Here is a 23,013-nt window from a genome sequence, read left to right as displayed (position 1 = left end):
CTCTTGATGTTACCTAGACTGGCTTGACACTCCCTATATCACTATGTTGGCTTGGGATTATACATCCTTCTAGTTCATCTTCCTCCAGAATTTTGGGGTTATAAGTATACCCCACTGTGCCCAGCTAAAATAAACTTTAAGACAGGTTTTCTTTTTGTAGCCCTGAGTTTTATAGCTTTTTAAGTTTTATATGTTTCATATATGCTATGGGAGGGGGTGCCTTAGCAGGCCCATGCTGAGGCATCCCCCTGAGGTATCAGCCATATGGCAAGCCTAGTATAAAAGGAAGTTTATTCCATTGTGTAAGTGAACCACATTTTCTGTATCCATTCTTACTTTGTAAGACATCTGGGTTGTTTCCAGCTTCTGGCTATTACAAATTAGGGTGCTATGAACATCGTGGAGCACATGTCCCTGTGGTACGGTGGGACATTGTTTGGGTATATGCCTAAGAGTGGTATAGCTGGATCTTCAGGTAGGTCTATTTCCAATTTTCTGAGGAAATAACAGATTAATTTCCAGAGTGGTTGTACCCGTTTGCAATCCCAGCAACAATGGAAGGGTGTTCCTCTTTTCCCACATCTTTGCCAGCATGAATGGTTGCCTGAGTTTTTGATCAGGGCCATTTTGATTTACATTTCCCTGATGACTAAGGACTTTGAACATCTTTTAGGTGCTTCTCTGCCATTTGAGAGTCCTCTGTTGTAAATTCTCTGTTTAGCTCTGAACCCCGTTTTTTAATTGGGTTATTTGGTTTTTTAGAGGTTAGCTTCTTGAGTTCTTTATATATTTTGGATATTAGCCCTCTATTGAATGGAGGGGTTAGTGAAGATTTTTTCCCATTCTGTAGGTTGCCATTTTGTCTATTGACTGTGTCTTTTGCCTTACAGAAGATTTTTAGTTTTATGAGGTCCCATTTATCAATTGTTGATCTTAGAGCCTGAGCCATTGGAATTCTGTTTAGGAAATTTCGCTCTGTGCTAGCTATTAAGAACAAGGGCATCATGAGTTTTGTAGGCAAATGGATGGAACTAGAAAATATCATCCTGAATGAGGTAACCCAGACCCCAAAGGACTTACATAATATGTACTCACTAATAAGTAGATATTAGCCAAAAGTACAGAATACCTAGGATATTACCCACAGAATTTAAGAATTTTAACAAACAGAAAGGTCAAGTGAGGATGTTTCAATTCCACTTAGTAGGGGGAAGGAAATAATCACAGGAGGCAGAGGGAAGGAGAGATCTGGGTGGGAGAGGGGAAAAGGAGAATAGGATCAGGAATGTGCCAGGGGTAGGGGTTGGGGGTGGAGGTAGGGATATGTGAGGGTGGGGGGTGGGGGGGAAGACAGGAGAGAAGCCCAGAGGGCCAGCATAATGAATGGATATATGCAGCCTCAGAAGGTGGGAGGTGGAGAGACCTTCTAGAAAGGAGAGTCCCTACCAGAGACTCTCAGGACTCAAAGGTAGGAACTTTAGCTAAAATGCCCAATAGTAGGGAGAGAGAACTCAATGAGTCCTTCTCCAGTAGATAGACAGGGCCTCAAGAGGAGGAATGGGGTTACCAACCCAAAGTCAAAATTTCTAACCCAGAAGTGTTTCTGTCCAAAAGAACTATAGTGAAAAAATGGAGGAGACACTAACAGAAAGACCCAACTGGGACCAATCTCATAGGGAGACACCAAGATCTGACACTATTACTGATGCTATGGTGTGCTTACAGACAGGAGTCTAGCATGGCTGTTCTCTGAGAGGCCCAACCAGCAGCTGACTGAGACAGATGCAGATATTTATATCCAACCACTTGACTGAAGTTTGGGACCCCTGTGGTTGAATTAGGGGAAGGATTGAAGGAGCTGAAGAAGAAGGTAAGCCCTACAGTCTCAACTAACCTGGACCCCTGGGAGTTCCCAGACAATGAGCCACCAACCAGACAGCATAAATGAGATGGTCTGAGACCCCTGGCACATATACAGCAGAGGATTGCCTGGTCTGGCCTCAGTGAGAGAAGACTCGCCTAATCTTTGAAATACTTGAGGCCTCAGGGAGCGGGGAGGCCTGGTGGTAGGGAGCATTCTCTTGGAGACAAGGGGAGGAGGAATGGGATGAGGAACTGTGGGAAGATGGACTGGGAGCTGAGGCAATGACTGGACTGTAAACAAACAAATAAATACGAAGTTTATTTGGGACCTGGGATGGGATCTGGAGAAAGGGGTAGAGGCAGAGAAAGAAAGGGGACAGAGAAGAACAGAGAGAGGTAAGAGAAGGAACACAGAGAGAGAAAGGAGCAGATGGAAGGAGAGGGGAAGGGAGGGAGAGAGAGGGAGAGGGAATGAGAGAGAGACAGAGAGGGAGAGAGAGAGAGAGAGAGAGAGAGAGAGACAGAGACAGAGAATGACAGAGAGACAGAGAGCATGAGCAAGAACAGTCCTTATGTGCTTGGGTCCTGGCTTCTACCTGGCTGTTGCTAAGTAACCATTGGGTGGGGCCTAGAGGAAATGCTAACACCTGGTTGTCCTGGAACTCACTTTGTAGATCAGGCTGGCCTTAGACTCAGAGATCTGCCATCCTCTGCTTCCCTAGAGCTGGAATAAAGGTTGTGAGCCACCAGGCTCTACTAGATACAACTTTTTTTCACTTGGAAAAGCATAAACTAGTATGTACTGTTGCTGATTTGCAATTTGTGTGTTTGCAAATAACATGTCTAGAAGGAACCGAATGCTGAGGTAGGACTTAGGCTCTAATTATCTGTATCATCCTTACATAAGACAAGCAATTGCTGAGTTTTATATATTTGGACTAAATCTATTCTATGTGAGTTCCTTGACTTTAAGGAGGGCTCTTAGCACCTTCTTCCCTTCACACAGGGCCAGCAACATCCCTGGAGCTCCTGTGAGTGCTTGCCAAGGAGGCAGGAGGTATATAGTGTGTAGCTATTTATTAGTTGTTTGTTTTTTAAAGGCAGATGCTCAGAGTAAAAGTGGACCTCGTCCTCACCTGTGTTACAGCTGAGGGTTGTTGTGTATGCATCTGTTGCTCAGGCTTTCTCTTTTTGCTCTCTGAGTTCCAGGCTGCCCCAGGCCACCTCCAGCCCTGGTTCTGTGCCTCAGGATATTTTCCTTGCAGAATCCTAAGGCACTTTGGCTAAATGCCTCATTTACCACTCTCTGGCTACTCATTAGCAAAGGAGTGTCTCTTCAAGGTCCTGTAACTGTATACAGTAGGCATCAATGCTGCTTTGAATGTACATTTAATAGATCCTGCCTCCCTCCTGCAGGATCTCCCCCTTCCTTCAACCAGCCTCACTGCTCGGCTTGCTTCTTTTCCCTCCCTCCCTCCCTTCCTTTCTCTCTTCCTCCCTCCTTTCTTTCCTTCCTTCTTTCTTTCTGCTTCTCCTCTCTCCTCCCCTGTCCTGGGTTTCTAACCCGGAGCCTTTCACATGCTAAGCAAATGCTCTAACTCTGACCTGCATACTCTGTATCCGCTCTTCTTTTGAATCTTCTCTAAAGTCTTCCTTTTGGGGGCAAATGATAAAGAGGGAAAATAGCGTACATTCCTGTTTATGGAGCCTTATCGGTTCGCAACAAAACCAAGTGAACGTTGTGGAAATCAGGCTAGTTAAGTGGAACAGAGATGGCTTCTGTCCTCCTCTGCATCCTTTGGTTACTAATGAGGAAACAGGAATCACATAGTAAGCTATCATTTCAAATCTGGATGCAGGGCTAGAGTCAGCATGAGATACTGTGAAGTAAAATGTGGGTAAATTCTAACTCGGTGTCTGACATTCTCTAGGTCACTCCAACACGAGTTCCCTTCCTTCCTTGTGTTATGGTGGTCAGCTGTATGTGTAGTTGTGACAGTGCCCAGCTTTGCTTAAAAAAAAACAAAGACAAAAACAAGCAAACAAACAAACAAACAACCACTAAGAATTTAATGAGTTGCATTCCTCCAATGCCATGGGCTGTGTCGGCACAGTGGTAAACATTGTGACAATTTTTGTCTGAATTGAATTAACTGCCTGTCTGTTTTGAAGTATTGACAAGGCAGTTCAGAGTGAGAACCATAGGCAAGCCAGCTCTTCCGTATGACAAGAAATGGAGAAACAACAGCAACAAAACAAACAAACAAACAAACAAACAACAAACAACAAACAACAACAACAAGAGGAAGAGGAGAGAAGCCGTGGCCGGTGGACACAGCTGCTCCAGGGCTGTCCTGTGAGGCAGATGTAGAAACGAGTCATGAGAGACTCCAGGACCCACAAAGGCAAGGAGGCTCCAGGCAGGCAAAGCGAATCTGTTAGTGAATGTTAGTGAATGTTCTGCCTCAGCCCTTTCCCAAAGCTTCCTGGATGAAAGAAGTAGACAGCAGAGTGTTTCAGTGCTGCCTGGGAAACTGTCTGGGGAGCGTGGTTCAATAGTTTTACCTTCAGCCATTGTGGTCCTCAATCTCTCTCTCTCTCTCTCTCTCTCTCTCTCTCTCTCTCTCTCTCTCTCTCTCCTCCCTCTTTTCTTTACTACTCTTTCCCTTCCTCCATCCTTCACTTCCCCCCTCTTTCTCCCTCCCTCTCTCCCTCCTTCCTTCTGACCTCTGAGGATGGGCAGGAACAGACCAGGTCTTGGAGCTCTGGGGTTGCTGTGAGGAGGACTGGGCTGAAGATTGCATCAATTAACTGGGAAATATTTGTGTATCGGTTCAGGTTTCAATGTGTTTTGTTTAAAATGCCCCTTTAAGGTTTTTTTTTTTTGTTTGTTTGTTTGTTTTATTATTTTGTGTGTATGAGGGTTTTGCTTGCTTGCACACACATGAACCATGTGTGTGTCTGGTACCTGTGGAGGACAGAGGGAGGGGTCTGATGCCCTAGCACCGGAGTTACAGATGGTTGTGAGCCACAGTGTGAGTGCTGGGAATCAAACCTGAGTCCTCTGAAAAGCAACAAGTGTTCTTAACTGCTGAGCCAACTCTCCAACCTATTCCAGCACATTTTCTTAATGATTAAAAACTAATTTTACATTATTGGCATATAACATGTACAAGTTGCCGCACAGGTACATTATGTACAATATAAAATAATATAAGCACATATAATATGCCTAGATATGCATTATAGGTAGTCTTATCTAAGGCATACAGAGATATTACTCCATATATTTTATATGTATAATATAGTGCAAATTACATCATATATGGTAATATATGTACAACATAGAGTATCCATACAGATTATAATACATACAGAGAGAATAAAAGAAAACAGTAATTTTGAACTCTGAAATGCATTTGCTAGCATGGAAAGCCTTACATTAAGAAGGATGGCAGTTATCTCTGACATTACTTAGGTATACAAATGCCTCTGTGATTCGCTGACTTAGATTGCTTTTGGATACATACCGCAGGGTAGCACAGCTAGGTCATATGGTAGATCATTTTTTTTGTTTGTTTTTGTTTTTGAGGAACCTGATCCTAATTTCCTTGGTGACTACCCAAGCTTACACTTCCTCAGCTGTATGTAAGGAGAATCTGACTTCGTCCCTGGCATTTGTTGTTGTTTTCTAGAGAAAAGGGTTTTGACCGTTCATGTTCATCAGCTCTGGTTGTTTTCTTTCCAGACTTCCCTTCCCTATGTGGCATTGATTGGTGTGATCAAACCACTTCGTGTAGATGTCAACTTGAAACTTGAGTCTATTGCCTCTTCCTCTTCCTGGCCTTTATTACTGGCACAGCTCCTGTCTAGAACAGCCTTGCTGTAGATATAAAACAGCTGTGTGTGGATGTGCACACATATGTGTGTGTACTATGTATGTGAGTGTACACACATAGATACAATATTCTGTTGTGTTTTTAAAGATTCAGGAGACACGGATGAAGGACTGAGTACAACCCAGGTAAAAGTTAACCCCTGATGGCTAGAATAGCTATGAATGTCAAACTAAAGATTTTCAAAGCTTATGGTAACTAACACATAGCTTGTACGTTTATAAATATTACAATGTTGAGAAATAATTCAGCCACATGTCAAGAATAGAATGTGACATCTTAACGCTTGTTCTTCCTCTCTGTGTGTCTCAGGAGTCCAATTATTGAAACTTAAGAATGAAGCATTTTTAGTGCATGATGACAGAACTCATGGGAATAATTAATACCACGAATTTTAATCTATTTACAGGTTTTACAAGACATATAGACCAAAAGAGAGAAGCAGCTTGACAGATACATTCACTTACGTGTCTTCACTTTGAAATTCTGTTCTTGAGAATGTTTGTTTCCATTTTAAAAACATCTGCTGTGTCATGAGGCCTCATGCTAATCTTATCTTCTTGTCTTGGTATAATGAGAGAAATTTTGTCAACACTATTAGACATTTATGCAGTTGGCAAAAGAACCTGATTTATTAGGTTATTTTTCATATGAGTTACAGGAAGCCTGCCTCACATGCTCTGAAGAGGATGCTGGCTTGTATCTGGAAGTATGCTGACTACTACGACCCAGCTGAGCACACAACTCTGCCTTTGTCTGGGGACTCTCCATTGGCTATTTGCTTGTTCTAACATTTTTATTTCAATATAATTCTCAAGATGTCATGGAGACCAAGAGCCATAGCACCTGCCGCATCATATTCATAGGACTGGAGTACAGAGAAAGAAAGAGCCATATCTGGTCTGTGTTCTTACAAATCAAAGGAGAAAAAGAGGAAGGAAAAGAGAGAAAACAAAACAACAGAATAACTGCTTAGAGAGATTGCAGCTTTAAGAAATCCAGGCTGGAGGTATGTGTGGTAGAATCCACCCCTAATCCTAGCACTCAGAAAGATGAGGCATCGGGCTTGTGAGTGTAAGGCCAACCTGGATGAGATAGCTGACCACACACTATAAAAACAAAACAAAATAGCCTGGGTTGGGCGGAGCATCCAGCAGGGTGAGGGGGTGCAGACCAAGCTGCTAATACCTTTCCCTTCCTTTGCTCTGTATGGGGAGGCCTTTGTTCTCCTGACTTCCAGAGCACGCCTCCAGTTCCCTTGTAATGGGAGGAAAATGGAATTTCCTAGAAGTCATCTCCAGCAGATGTCTGCATGTGCACTTTGACAAATATTGGGTCGCTTGGCTGCAGAGGCATACATTTACCGTTGCTTACTTAAAGCCCACCTCCTCTTTTTTCCTCACCAATAAAAGGTTGACAGTCTTTAGACAGGTGATGGATTCATTAAAAATTGTGCCTCACAAGTTGGGGAGTGGTTAAGAGTGCCTGCTGGTCTTGCAGAAGCCAGAGTTCAGTTGCCAGCACAAGCCAGGTAGTTCACAACCACCTGTATAACTCCAGCTCCTGGGGATCCGACGCCCTCTTCTGGCCTCTATAGGCACCCACACTCACAAGCACACATACACATAAATAAACATAGAATTAATACATTCACACCTCTCTCTAGGCTACATTTTCTAGATTTAGCAAACACTTGGATATCCTTTTGCATGAATATCGTCATTGTTGTTGATCTGAAAGGTCAGATTCGGTTAAAGTCCTACATTTTGTATGGCATCTTCCCTTCAGACTTCCCTAAAGGTTTGTGTGGCCCTGAAAGAGGTAATGTAGGGCAAAAACAGAAAAGCTGTTTAAAGTAGTGACCGTTTTTTTTTTTTTTTTCTGTCTGATGCATTTCTTTTGTTCTTTGTCCATTTATTACTGGCCCAGGGACAGGCTGCCTGTGGCTGAATGGCTCATTTTACAAGAATAAATTTACTCAGGAGCTAGCCCAATGTGCAAATCTTCTTTCCTTGAGGATAGGGCCTATAGGTACTTCCGGGTCAAAGAACACGTTAGGAAAGGTGAATTACTGAGTGGTCCACACCCATGCAATCAAACTCCAGGGCTATTCCTACAACCTGCTTTTAGGAAACGGCAGTAGCAGCTTCCACCAGGTCGAAGGCCTGTGGTTTTCTTTGGTCAGAGTGACCTCCCAGTTCCTGATGAATGACCTACACAATCGTTAGCATCAGCACTAGGCCAGAGACGTCATCTAGAGCCTAGATGACCTTTGGAATTGGTGATAAAAGTAACTTATTACAAGCCACCATTAGCGATTGTCAAGCCATTTTGTAAAGCTTCTCCATTTTGGCCAAACAATGAACCCCCACCCTTCAACTCAAGTAAGTGAGTCTCCAGAACTAAAGTAACTTGTTTTTCTAGAATTTTGCCTTTCTTCCCCTATCTGCCCCAGTAGTGGCCGCCACAGGAAATATTTATCTGCAGCTTGACACTATTTAACCCACCACTGGCCTTATTTCCCCAGATCCCCCTAGCAATGACCAGTTGCAGATCAAAAAATACTTTCTTGGTTGGTCCTAGGCAGACAGCAGGCTCTAGTTCCTAGACTAGAGACTTGTGGGTTTTTCTCCTGAATAAAAGCCTGCATTGTCATCTGCCTTCTCCTTGTAGCCCTTCAAGAGAAGCTAGAGGCTCCTTCAGGCTCTCTTCCCTTAGGTTTTATTTTATACATATACCTCCTTGCTGTGTGGGATTGGAGCAGACTGGAGCCATCTTGAAGCTGGGAGGCATGCATCCTGTTTTAAGGACTGGGAGGAGGAGAGACAGGAGGAGGCTAGGTCTCCTGGCCAGTTCTGCATGTCTACTCCCAGATTCTTAATTGTGTAAAACCAAGTTGACAAATGGAAACCTGTATGATTAAGTCACTAGAATTTCCTTTTGGTCACATGTGTTGACAGGTGAAGCTCCCCTTTGCTGGACAATGAGGTAATTGGCTGGTTGTTCAACAAACTACTCTGCTTTCTTTAACTTTTTTTTGTAATCCTTCCTCCCTCCCTTTCACACTTTCTCCCCTCACCCCCTTTCCTCAGACAGGGTTTCTCCAGAAAGCACTCACTGTCCTGGCACTCACACTGTAGACCAAGGTGACCTCAGAGATCTACCTGCCTCTGCCTCCTGAGTGCTAAGATTAAAGGTGTGCACCACCACCACCAGCTTCTCCTTCCATTGTTTTTGGAGACATAGTCTCATGTGGCTCAGACTGGCCTTGAACTTGCCAGGCTTGAGGATGGCCTTGACTTGTTCTGTTTTCTGCTTGGTCCTGGGCTATGGCATCCTGCAAGTGGGTGGGGCCTATGCCTGAGCTCAGGCTCATCAAGGAGAATGGAAGGAACATATGTAACTTCCAGGCTGACTGCTTGCTGCACCTGCCCTTCCCACCTGAAATAAGAACAAGGGGCCCTGGGAAGTGGTGGGGATTCCAGAGGAGATAGCCTGGGCTCCTGATACCTGGGAGTATACTCCCTCTCCCTCCCCCCATCTAATCACACTGCAATATGAGCAAGGAGATAACTTTCCTGCCACAGAAACCCATGATGGTCTGCATGGGGTCAGCTGTGTCAACATTATCTGTCCTAACAGAGGCAGTCCGGGACTCTAAGCAGGAATTTGAGATCCACACCCACAGACTCCCAGGTCTTCCACTCACTCCTTAATCAATGGAATGTGCTGATTGGCTTAAATAAACTCTGGCAAAATCTTTGAGCTGGGGATGAAGCCAGCTTTCCCCGAGGCAGATGAGTCCCAGAAGGAAGAAATGGCACACTTGGTTTAGTGATTTGATCATCAGTTAATATATTAAATGTTTACAAAGGCAAATGTTTACAGGGAATCCATGAAAGAGGCGGTGCCCTATGACCAGGGCCAGGGGGTCCTGCTCACTGGGTCTGAAGATGACTCACTGAATCGTTCACAGAACCTAGAGACAGATGTGTGGTAGTCGATGGTCTGAAGGAAGAGTTTTGTTCCTTTGGTCCTAGATCTTAAACTGAGAGATGCAATCAGCCTTTGACAAATGAACTAGAGAATAGCAGTCCTGGTATGGTCCTGCTCCCAGCCACTGCCTTTCTGTGTCTCGACCAAAGAACACAGTGCCCTGACTACTCAGGGACTAGCTAGCTGCATCGATTTTTTTTTTTTTTTTTTTTTTAGCAGAACTGAACCCCAGTCAGGATCTTGACAATGTTTAGGCCCTGATGAAATTGCCTAGATTGTCTCTAAGACACTGGAAGAAGCTGACCTTGTGTCAAACTTCTTAAACCTTATATAAACTGTATGCCCTGCAAGCCCGCAGTAGAACATTTTTTCTGGTGCTGTCCTTTGTGCCTTCTTTCCACCAGTGGTCCTGTGAACTGACTTCACATCTACAGTTCCAACCAGCTCTATCAGGGAAAGCTTTAGAAAATGTGTATGTGTGTGTATGTGTGTGTGTGTATGTGTGTGTGTAGAATGAGAATGTGTGTGCATGTGCAGGTACACATGCATAATGCATATGTGTGCGTTTGCATGTGGAAGCCTACAGTATCCATGTCAGGTGCTTCCTTAGGTTGATCTCTATTTTATTGACATAGGATCTCTCACTGAACCTGGAGCTCACCAGTGAGACAAGGTTGGCTGGAGTGAGCTCTAAAGATCTGTCTCCACCATGACCAAAAATGTGGGATTACCCTGTACTGCCATGCCCAGCTTTTATGTGGATCTGAACTCAGGTCCCCAGGCTTGTATGGCAAGCAATTTACCCACTGAGCCATTTCCCCAGCTCCAAGGGAATTAATTCCCTTGTCACCACTGTTGGGTGAATCAGGTTCAGCAGCAAGGGAACACCTGCCCTTGTCTTTCTTCTATGGTGTGAGCTCCCTTAGGGGCTCCCTATTGTTCAGACCCAACTAGAAACCGAAGGTCACAAGAGCTCATGATGCAGTCCACAAAGGTCAAGAAAAATGGGAAAAATAGGACAGTGTGCAAAGAGTCCATACCCACACCAAATCTACCTTTCTCAAGGTGATGGAGGCAAACGGGAGGGGAGGGTGCGTTGTATAGTTTCTGCCTGCCTAGTCTTTGCTCAGAGTAAGTACATGACTGTAGTTAGCAAATCTACTGACCATGTGAAAGGCACATGGGGGGAATGATTTCACCAACACAATACATTCCAAATTCTGTAGGATATTGAATTACTTATTTATTAAAGCATTAGCGTTGCCAGGACAACAGGACTTAATTTAGTAGTAGTTGGAACACTCTCTTGCTCTGACTCCTGTTGGAGATCCTTACCTGTTTCTGCCTCTTTTGGATTTGAAGACATTCTTCTCATTCTTCTCATTATGATATCTGTAAAATTCACTTCTTTATTAATATTCTTATACACATGAACAACTCTTTTATTGGGCTGGGCATTTTGATCTCTTGTAATTGGTTTTATTCCAGAGCAATTGTGATGCGGGAGATTGTTGTGTGCTGTACTTAGTCCTGAATGGATTCCCTTGTTGATTCACAGCTGCTGGCTAATTGTTCATGCATGATGTTCATATTATTTCTGTGTCGCTGATATTAATCACAGCAGACCCAGGAATGGATTGTGAGAGTATGTGCTAAATTGTCCCGAGGACAGTTTTCTCAATGGATGCTTTCTTTAACCAGGTGTTCGTAAAATTTTAGTGATGATCATGTTTTTTTATCTTAGAATTTCTTTGTAAGAGAAGTAAAGCAGGTATTATTTTGTAAAAACTGGCACATAACTAATGCTTATTATTGAACTACCATAAATATTATAAACAAAAGGTGAAAATGGGAATTATTTATATTATACTCCCAAACTATAACTTCCGGCAATATTTTGACACATATTCTTTTAGAGTTTTTTTTAAAAAGACTCATACTTTACTTTTTTATTTTTTTCTATTTTCTTTTTTAAGTTGGTGTTTTACTATGTAGCTCAGGCTAAATTTGAATTCAAAATTTTTCTGTCTCAGTCTCCAAAGTGCTAGGACTTCAGGTATGACCTCCATACCTAGCTTTTTATTGATTTATTTTTGGCAATTGTGTGTGCATGCATTCGTGTGTGTATATAATATGTATGTATATATATGCAAATGTGTATATGTTTGTCTGAACACATGTGTGCACATGTGCAGACCAGAGTACAACCTTGGCATTGTCCCCTTATTATGAGGAACATTTAAACCCTGTTTATATATGAATAGGTATATATTTTAGGAAGCTTCTATACTAATAGGTCTTCGTATGGCATTGTCAAAGTTCTTTAGTGTTAATTATTCTTCCCCATATTTTGACCCCAAACTGGTCAGCCTGCAGAGACTAAGAGACTACGGAGTGATTATGCCAAAATGGATATCAGTATCATACTCCCTCCCTGCAAGGCTCTGGAAGTGCAAGGATTGTAAGAGACAGAGAGTAGAGATCTGTAGAGAAATAGTATAGACCCAGATTCACAGCAGCACCGATGGCATGTACAAAATCAAGCCACTGCAAATTACAGCGTGGATAAGGAAGGGCTTATAAAGTCCCACCTCTATCGGAAGACCTGTTGGCGATTGATGGGTTCTCGGGGAGGGACAGCCAGCTTTCTTCAGGAATGTGGTCCATGAGAGGCTGCCCATGCTCTGGCAGATAGTCTTACACCCACGCATGTACAGATAGTGCTAGGTAGACTCAATCACATGAACTTGGGAGGGAAAATGGAAGCAGGTTGATTTGATAAAAATACATTATGTGTATGCATGAAATTCTTAAACATAAAAGAAATTTTAAAAAGAAGTGTACATGCAGAGAAAATATCTTGCATCTGTATGGATGTGGTGTTATGCCCAAGTTGCAGGTACCCAAAGACTACCAAGGGGTCATGCAGTCAGCTCAGGAACACAGCTGTAACATAGCTTGTGCTCTGACCCCTTGAAATTACACATGGCAAACTAGCATGCCTTCTAACCCTTGTCTGGAACCATGTAAGGTTTATTATCTATCCCATGTTATTTCTATCCCATCGTAGATCATTTAGTTCCCAAATAAAAGACATAAAACCTTTATATTTACAATAAACATTAATAGCACCAGGTCAGGGCAGGTAGCAACTCTCAATGCTGTTTTGTCTACTTCCCTGTCAATAACCTCAAGATATCACTTGTCTTGTTCTGCCTGGGCCAGTCCTACACCAACTGGCTGACCCTCATAGCCATGCTCTCGCAATCCACCTACCCAATGGCAACTTCTCCTTCTTCCATGTGGTCTCTTCTCCCTGTGCAATTAATTTACATGATTCCCTGATTTTTAATTTTTTAAAATTTGTTTTGAATTAATTATTTTTTTTTTTTACTAATTTTTACTTTGTATGTATGAGTATTTTACTGGCATACATGTGTGTGCATAGCATGTGTGTAGAGACTATAGAGGCCAGAATGGGTTATAAGATCCCTGGAGTTACAGAGGGTTGTGAATGGCCACTTAGATGCAGAGAACACAACAGGGTCTTCTACAAGAGCAACAAGTGCTCCAAATGACTGAGCCATCTCTTTAGTCTGGTTCTGATTTCTATATATTTGTCTGTTTGTCCATCCATCCGTCCATCTGTCCGTCCGTCCATCTGTCTGTCTGCTGCTGTAATGCCAATGGGAAAAAGATTATTGAATACTTATCTAACATACTTACTCAATTTTGCCCTCTATTGGGACATTTGCTTGAAACAGAACTGTTAGGTAATGTGATAAAATATTTAATTTTTTTCCAAATATTTGAAGCAGCTATGGAAATCTTATTTTGAAAAAAAAAAAGTCTCCTTTCAGGGTCATGTGTTGACTTGTGTTGTTTCAATTCAAATAGACATCTTTGTGATTGCAGCTTGGAACCTGAAGATACAAAGCACACAGATAAAGCTTGCTTTCACTTGGAGTGTGTGCAAAGTGTTCTTACCGACACTTGCAATAACTGACCCTGGCTGCAACAGAAGAGTAATAGATGTCATCCGTGCTCTTTAAAGGCCAGGATCCCATGTTGAGTCAGGTGACCAGGAGAAAGGAGGGAAACAAGGCAAGGCTGGGTTGGTGAACCTCTGCATTCTGCCGCTGGCTCTAAACATTGCTCTTGCATGCTGGCTTCTTCTACAGCCCTGGATGCTCATGATGTCTTCCTCAGCTGAAGTTTCTGAAAGTCCTCAAGGTTGTCCTGAGCCGTCCACAATGTATACAGCCCAACACTAATGTGTCGGGCTGGGTATCAAGCACCGGTAATGCCTTCTGGACAAAGGGTTGGCCAGTGTGGCTATCAGCTCAGGCTGCTCTGTCAGATGCCCAGAATGGTGGCCCAACCATCAGGAACTTACTTCCCACTACCTTGATTTGTTGGGAGTACAAGGTTCTGGTTGACTTGGTTTTAGGTCAGAGGGCTGTGTTCCTGGCTCACCAATGACCACCTAATCCTGTGACCTCACATGACTTTCCTAATCTGGGGGCTGGGTGAACAAATTTTCTGGTTTCTCTTTCTTTCTTTCTTTCTTTTTTTTTCTTTCAATATATAAGTCCTTTATTGCCCTCAAAGAGCCCAAATTGTACTTTGTGATCAGGATCTTGTTTCTGGAGCTAGGAATCTGAGGCCTCACTTTCACAGCCTGCTGCATGGTTCCCTTCTCAGACACATAGATGCCATTCAAAAACTTTCTGATATCTTTGTTTTTAACTGTTGTAGTTTGCTGAATCAGAGCCGCTGAATTTGAAACAAGTTCAATATCATTTCCTTCAAGGATCAATTCATCCTTCTGGGTTTGGGAGACAGAACAAGCAACACCGTTCCTCATCCGAACCCTGCGGATGTATTTTTCACCCAAGAAATTTCGGATTTCAACCAAAGACCCATTCTCCTGAATAACGACGTTGATGTGGAAGTGAGCATGCACAGACCTCATCTTGTAATGGAAGCCCAGTGTAACACCCTTGATCATGTTCTGAACATGACTGCAGATGGTTCTGACAGTGGCCAGTTCCTTTCTGTTACCCCACCATTTGTCAACCTGGAGCCTTTTCTTTTTCTTTCCAAGAAGGCTCAGCTCTACATTGATGTGATTGAAGTCCCTCCGCGGAGTTCCCCTGGGGCCCTTCACAATGACTGTGTGCCCCTTCAGAGTGATGTGGACATTTCCTGGAATGTCAACAGTCTGATTGCTGAGAATGGTCTTCATTCTCGCAGTAGATGGGGCAAAGAGAGAGCCTGGTTTCTCTTTCTTAAGGATACTAATCCTGTTGACTAGGGTTCCACCTTCATGACTTTATTTCATCTTAATTATTTCCTTACTCAGAATATAGTCACACTGGATTTAGGGAGTAAGCTAACACATTTTGGAGGGACATGAATGGTTATGCTGTAACATAATTGAATAGTCTGCATTTCTCTCCTTTCGGTGGGGGTTACTCTGAGGCTTGTTCTAACCTGTCTGCCAGGGCTCTCGGCTAGGTGCTCACAGGAACCACATGTTCATAAAGATTTGTAATTGTCTCCTAGCACCCCCACCACTAAGTAAACAACTTGCTTCTAAAGCTTTTATCTCAAGGTCTCTTGAGCTTTTGGAGGATCTGACTTGGAGTAGGTTCTATCTCTGAGACTTATTTCTGAAACAGGACTGCTACCTGTGGTCAGAAGAATGGCAGGTTCCACATTTATTCTGGTAGTTCAGATCAATGTTGGCAGCGGATAGTGACCCCCATCTGCCTATATCTTGGCTATAAAAGAGCCAAGAAAACCAGTTTATGGCCCAGTGAGTAAGCTTTCTAATCCATCAGGTGTTTCACTTGTCATTTTTCTTTTACTGTAGCAAACGGCTTGTGAAAATCTATGTATGAAGAGAAAAGGTGTAGTCTGTCTCGCAGCTTTTCAGTCCATCTTTGGTAAGCCTGATGTTCTTTGGTCTGTGATGACTACACACATCATGAAGGCTCATCACCTCATGGCTGCATGTGAAAAGGAGAAGAGAGGGATGGCAATATTTCCTGAAGGAACTCCCCCAACCCTCACAGACCCAGTATTCCTTTACTAGGCTCCACCTCTCTAAGGGTTCAAATTCCAATGTTTCTAGAGGCTGGAAATCAAGTCCTCAACACAGGAGATTTTGGTGGATACTCAGAGCCACAGCAGATGAGAAGGTTGTCAGATGAAGAAAGGCCCTTCAGAAACTGGGCAGTCGAAATAAAAATAGTAAAGAACAATAAGCCAGCAGCGGTGGCTCACACCTTTAATCCCAGCACTTGGAAGGCAGAGACAGGTGGATCTCTCTAAGTTCGAGGCCAGCCCGGTCTACAGGGGGAGTTCTAGGATGGCCAGGGATACTCAGAGAAACCCTGTTCCAAAAAAACCCAAACCAAATCCAAACCAAACCAATAAAACAAAACAAAATGCCCCCCCCCCCAACAATAAATATCTTTTTAAGGGATATTTTCTCTCTCTCTCTCTCTCTCTCTCTCTCTCTCTCTCTCTCTCTCTCTCTCTTTCTCTGCAGGATTGTTAGCTCCCCACTATGAAAACAGATCACAGGTTGATGAGATGTTTCAAGCCTGACAACCTTACTTAGATTCCTGAACCCAAAGTATGGAAGGAAGGGAACCCACTCCCTCAGATTGTCCTGACATTTCTGTATGTGAGGCATGATACCTGCATATACTCATACACATAACAAAATAAAGTAAAAAACTAAGAATTAAAACAGTAATGAGATGCCAATTCTGGCATCTGCAGATGCCTTCAGACAATCTGCAAAAGCCAGTTAGCACATTATTTTCTCTATTTGTCTGAACCACCCTGTTCACTGTTTCGATCACAGGGAGTACTAAGGCTTTGGCTGCAGTTCCACAAAATGGAAAATTATGTACCAGCCACTGTTAGTCAGAGGGGCAAACAAGGAGAAAATTCTTATGCTGGATCAACATTCCAGGAGGTCCCATTATTTTTATAAAAGCAACTTCCAAGTTTGTTTTCACACCAACTCATCTAAAGATTTGTGGGTCGTCTAGTGAAAGCACCCAGCTCAGGATGTCTCAAATTCTGGTGTGGGCTCTGGCCATCTGTGGTTGCCTAATGATGATGCCAATGCTGTCAATATCCTTGGAGAGGGAAATGGCTGATGGTAAGTTCTGAGCAGGCATTCTGCTCTGGGTGCAGAATGTGTAGCACCTTTTCAAAAGTATCCACAGGAGAGACAGACCAACAGTTAAGAACACCAAACTACTTTTCCAGAGGACCAAGTTTAATACCCAGCACCCACATTAGCAGCTTACCACTGTCTGAAACTCTAATCCCAGGGGACCCAACACCTTCTCTGGCTTCCAAGAGCATTAGGTGTGCATATGGTGCATAGATATACACTCAGACAAAATATTCATGAGCATAAATTAAAAAAAAAGTATCCACAGGAGTGAGGTCAGTCAGGAATTTCAAGAGCACAAGGATTTGATTCCCGAGACCTCATTACTGGTTTATTTCCCTCCCTCTTCCTTCTTCCTTTCCTTTCCTTTCCTTTCCTTTCCTTTCCTTTCCTTTCCTTTCCTTTCCTTTCCTTCCCTTCCCTTCCCTTCCCTTCCCTTCCCTTCCCTTCCCTCCCCTCCCCTCCCCTCCCCTCCCCTCCCCTCCCCTTCCCTTTCCTTTTCTGTCCCTCTCCCTTTTCCTCCCCCCTCTCCCTCTCCTGCTCCCTCTGCCCACCCACTCTCTCTGAGACAGGGTCTTTCCCTATGTTGCAAAGGCTAACTTCAAACTCACGACTCTCCCACCTCAGCATCCTGAGGTACTCTATAGCTGTGATATTACTGTGTTCACATGTGTACTTGTATGTGTGTGTAGACACCAGTGCATGTATATGTGTACATGTGGGAAGTGGCCAGAGGTTGAAACCAGATGTACTCAGTTGTTCCTCACCTTAGCTTTTGAGACATCATTTTTTATTGAACCTGGTACTTGCCTGTTCAGCTAGCCTGGCTTGCAGGGCAGGAAACCCCAGTATCCTTCTTCTTAATCTTTGCCTCTTAGCTCTGGTATTAAGTGTGGGCACTGCCACCCTAGCTTTTGGAGATTGAACTTATGTCCTCATGCTTGTGTGATGGCAAGCACTTTACCAACTGAGCTGTCTCCTCATCCAATCACTTTAAACAAACATGCAAACTTGATTCAAGTACAACTCTCTGAAAAGACAGGAGCTTGGAACCAGTCATTCCTAGACTAGAGGGGATATTTCAGTAGTCTTAGGAAGCTAGATAACCTGCCCCAGGTAAATATTTACCAATGGTACTGTTATTTATAAGAAATGTTTTCAATATTTTAATATATACCTTATGAAGCTGAAAGAAAAATTAGAAGGTGAATCAAATTGATTTTTTCCAAGTTCTTGTCTATTATTTAATTATATGTGTTTGTGAAATGTATGTGGGCTGAAAACAGAACATACACAATGCACTGCATACTCCTCTCCCAGCTCCTTTTTAAATAAAATAACATTTACGTATGTCCCTCATAATGTGGGGACATGGTAAAATTTGGGGTGGTGCAAGGCATCACTGGGTTAGAGGGTGTTTATATCAGGCAGAGACACTTACAGATCTGAGTGATCCGAGGGCAGAAACCCTGTGAGCTGATTGCACTTACTAATTACTTTGTTTTGATTTTGAAGACGCCAGCCTGGCTTCCAACCTGAGCTCCTATTTAGTGTTCGAATGTCTGATATGTGCCACCAAGCCTGACTTCTTAGTATTTCTTTTTCTTTCTTTGTGTCTATGTGGGTGTGTATATATGTATGTAGATGTACACATGTATACACATATGTATAGATATACACACTTGCATGCATGGTGTGTAGAAACGTGCATGTATACATACAAGCATGGTATGTGTATGTATGCGCACATATACGTGCATGCATAGTGAGTATATGTGTGTGTACATATGCATGCATGGCGTGTGTAAATGTGTGTACATACATGTATGCGTAGTGTGTGTGTGTGAATGTGTATGTATACATGTATGCATGGTGTGTGTATGTGTTTGTACATGTGTGTTCTGGTATGATTACCCATACACGCACATGCAGAGGCCAGAGGCTGGCGGTGTTTGTCTTCTTCTAACATTTTCCTTTTTATCTTTGGAGGCAGGATCTCATCACTGAACATGCTACCCATCGGTGGGCTAGCCTGGCTGGCTGACCACTAAACTCCAGGACCCTATCTGTTTCTGCCCTGCAGGCTGTGAGCACAGATGCAAAACATCAGCTTTTATGTGGGTACCAAGGATCCAAAGTCAAGCCGTCATGCATTGCAACATCTCTGTAGTTCCTATCACTTCTTTCAGATCCATGTAGTTATCACATCTTAATCCCGTACAATGGAAATTAAATTTCAGCACGAGCTTTTGTAGGGACATTCAAACTCTCCCTCTATGTGCATGTTCTTTGTGCAGTGGAGAGCACAATCATTCCACTCTGGCTGACCCTGGGATGTTTCCCTGTTTCCTCATCAACCTAAGGTTAAAACACAATGCTTCACCTAGGATTCAAGACAAACTCCCCCTCCCCCACCCTCAGCTGAGAGGTCACAAACTCAAACCATATTTGTCGACTTCCATTTCAACAGAAGGAAGCAGAAGATGGGGAGTGGTCAAGTGTGAGCATGTCTGAGACCCAGCAGGCTGGAGGCCAATCTCAAGACTTCCGAATGGAGTGTGTGGTGTGTGGGCATGTGGGTATGCACGTACATGGATGTGTTCACAAGTATAACACACTTACAAAGTTTTATTATTTTATGTGAGTGTGCTCACGACGCATGCTTGTGTGCACATGCCATGCTGCATTTGTGGAATCAGAGGACAACACTGTGGAGCTGGTTCTCTCCTTTATCTTTGTGTGTGCTGCTGGGATTGAACTCACATCGCCAGGCTTGTGCAGCAAGCACTTGACTGGCTGAGCCAGCTTGCAGGCCCAAAGATTGAATTGTGTTTCTTTTAACTTTGTTCTTGTTTGTTTGAATTAATTTTTATTTACTATTTATTTATTATTTGTCTGTGTGTATGTGCATGCGCTGTGGATGGAGCATGCTGTGGCACACATGCAAAGGTCAGAAAACGACTTGCTGGAGTTGGTTCTGTCCAGCATATGGGATCCAGAGGTTCATCGTATGTCTTTAGGCTTGGCTATGCTTTAATTTGCTGAGCTAACTTACTGGACCTATGATTATTAATTTTAAAAGTTGTTGCCATATGAAGTTCTGCTTGCATTTGATCTGACACTAATCCTGACATTAAACAATGAAATAAACATTGTGAGGTCAGTGGTACAGAAGGAGAGCCAACTCACAGGTCTAGTCTGAACCTAGAATGTCAAAGGCTCAGGGTGCAAAGCCAGTAACACTAAGTGACCACCAAGCCAAACCTCCATAGCTGTGACCTAAAAGCTAACACTTCCTCTTTTTAGACTGAGTCCTTCAGGTATTTTGTTACAGTAAGGGAAAGCTGACTCTTACATTTCCCCTGCATGAAGTAAACAGTAAGTACTGGTGGCTGCTGCTGCCAGCTGAAGGAAAGTGGATAGGAGATAAGACAGGAAATGCTAGCCTCTCATAGAGCAGAGGTGGAAAGGCTTTTGGAATTGGAAGGGTCAAGGGGCTCTTATAGAACAAAGAGTCTTTGAATTTTTAGCTCTTTAATGCTTGGGTACCCACCTCTGTTACCCAAAACCTACACCTTAAGTTTTTAAATGTCCTTTGTGATCCAGGGAACATGGCTGTCAAAGCTTTGAGAGCTCATGGGACAAGAGGAGCCATGTGTGCAGGGGTTTAACCAAAGAGCAGAAGAGAATCCAATAAATATCAATGTAAGACCCGAGAGTTTAGAGGGAATGATAGCACTCACTCTGACTTCTGCTTTGAGCACATCTCAAAGATGTGATGAAACTCCTTGAGCTTTCCCCTGCAGGGGAATTTAAATTCATCTTATCCAGATCGTAGGGAACAGGGTGGCTCAGGAGGCTAAAGGACTTGGTCACATCAGGCAGCAGACAGTGATGAAGCATGAGTGAGAAGCCGACGTTCAGAGGGCTTGTGGGAGAGTGGCCTCTGTAGTGCAATGAGATCATGTCGTTTGTAGCTTTTGCTTCTCTGCCTAAGCTCCAAGAACAGGCCAAGCTACCAGCCCCTGCCCAGAGAATACTGGATCCTTGGATGAAAAACAGACACACACAGTTGTTCAATTTCAACTTGCCTCATTGGCTCAACTGCTGGGCACCCCCAATCTACCTCGGCTATGTGCCCTTCCCAGAACTCCCAGCTCAGCACTCTAAATATGTACTCAATTCCAGTTGCTCAGCCACCTTCAGTGTTCAGTATCCCAACTTCCCGCCTACAGAAGTGTCCTGTGGTTACTCCGCTTGAGGAGATCTCACCGGGATGGTTGGCTTTTCCCCTCCAAAGCATGGAGAACTCTTTCCTCTCACTCTCTTGGATCTGCCAGCTAGCCTGCTGCCCTGGAAGTCCTACCTATCCTTCCGCCCAGCAATTGGTCCATGGCATCCTTACTGATAGATCAAGAACCAATTGGGGAACAGGACCTTAACATCAGAACCACCCTCCAAGATTATAATTCTTTTATCTGTATTGGTTGCTTTTTTGTTTGTATGTGTCAGACAGAAGCAACTTAAAGGAGGGAAAATGTACTTTGGTTCCTGGTTTCAGAGTGTTGCGGCCATGGTTGCCTGGCCCACAAAGTTGGGCAGAGAATCATGGTGGAGGACTGTGTGGTGGAGTAGAACTGTTCAGTTCACTCATGGTAACTGGGAAGCAGAGGGAGAGACCATAGAAAGAGAGGGGAAAGGGAGAGAGAGAGAGAGAGAGAGAGAGAGAGAGAGAGAGAGAGAGAGAGAGAGAGAGAGACTGAAGACCTGGTATAGAGGTCTAGAGAGAAACTGTCCTCAGTAACCTAGTCCCTCCACTCAAACCTCCAAATTTCTATTTTCTTTAAAATAATACCACCAGCTAGTAACTAAATAATCAGAACAAGAGCCTTACGGGGGGACATTTCACAGTCAAACAATAATAATGTCTTTCTCTTCTGACAGAAATATATGGGTCAATATTGAATTGCCACTTGCAAAACTTAGGAGTAAATTTGTCTTTGCACCCAATCCCTACAGAAAAAACGCCTGTAGACATATTGTAGAACAGCGTTTTCCACCCTGGCTGCCCATCAAAATTACCTGCAGAGCTCTTAAATGTACAAATGCCAGCTACAGACTCAGAATTTCTGGCAGCAAGGCCTTGGGCTTCTGAATGTTTAAACAACCTCACAGGGATTCTGATGTACAGCCAGGGCTGCCTGCCATGCTGTAGAGAAACCAGCTGATAAAATTCACCAGAAGAGAAAGAACCATCCTTCTCTTCACAAGTCGAAGAGCAAAATTAAATACGTTATGATATTTTTTTTTAAAGCAGAATCCACGCCAATGTATCCTCCTCATGCTTCTAGTTTGGAAGTCTGAGATTCATCACAGCTGCTAACTGAGAACGTGAGAAAACACGATCACATCCCAGCAAATAGCATGCTAGAAGATGCTGCTGTATGCTTCCTTAGCTGTAAGACTGTGGACATGTAGTAATGGATAGGGCTATGAGGGAAATTTTGAATAAAATCCTATGCTTTTTGAAGAATGTTCAATTCTGTTTGTACAAAATAGGTCAAAAGAACACCAACAGAGATGATGATGATGATAACGGTGACAACTCTGATTTTGGCCAAATGAGTTGATGTGAAGGGTAGAGTATATACTTAGCAAGTGTGGTCTTAGTTCACATTGTATGTGCATGTGATACCAGTGGTTGACCTCTGGCCTTCACATGCATGCTCACATACATGTACCCACATGTTCATGAATACACACACACACACACACACACACACACACACACACTCAGTACCCTACCACTGCCCAGTCCAAGCATCATCCTTGAAGCTAAAGGAGTAGAAATATTCAGAGGTGAAGAACTATCTTCATTTTCAACAGCATCAAAACAAAGTCAATGGCACACACAAACCCTAGACACTTTGTAGGACTTTGGTTATGGTAAACTTCATGTGACTACCTTACTTTTGGCTGTCTGCATAAACCATAAATACATAATAACCAAAATACATAAACCAAAATACATAAACCAAAAAATAAACCAAAATACAT

The 23,013-nt window shown here is 43.2% G+C and overlaps 1 pseudogene; it reads right to left on the bottom strand.

The window, feature by feature from the left end:
• Window positions 1-13,598: 13,598 nt before the first annotated feature.
• LOC117713411 (large ribosomal subunit protein uL6 pseudogene) lies at window positions 13,599-15,958 on the bottom strand (annotated as a pseudogene).
• Window positions 15,959-23,013: the final 7,055 nt, after the last annotated feature.

This window comes from Arvicanthis niloticus, chromosome 8 (assembly GCF_011762505.2).
Source record: "Arvicanthis niloticus isolate mArvNil1 chromosome 8, mArvNil1.pat.X, whole genome shotgun sequence".
Taxonomy (NCBI): Eukaryota; Metazoa; Chordata; class Mammalia; order Rodentia; family Muridae; genus Arvicanthis; species Arvicanthis niloticus.
Note: the sequence above shows the minus strand (reverse complement) of the source record. Positions and strands in the feature narration are given on the sequence as shown.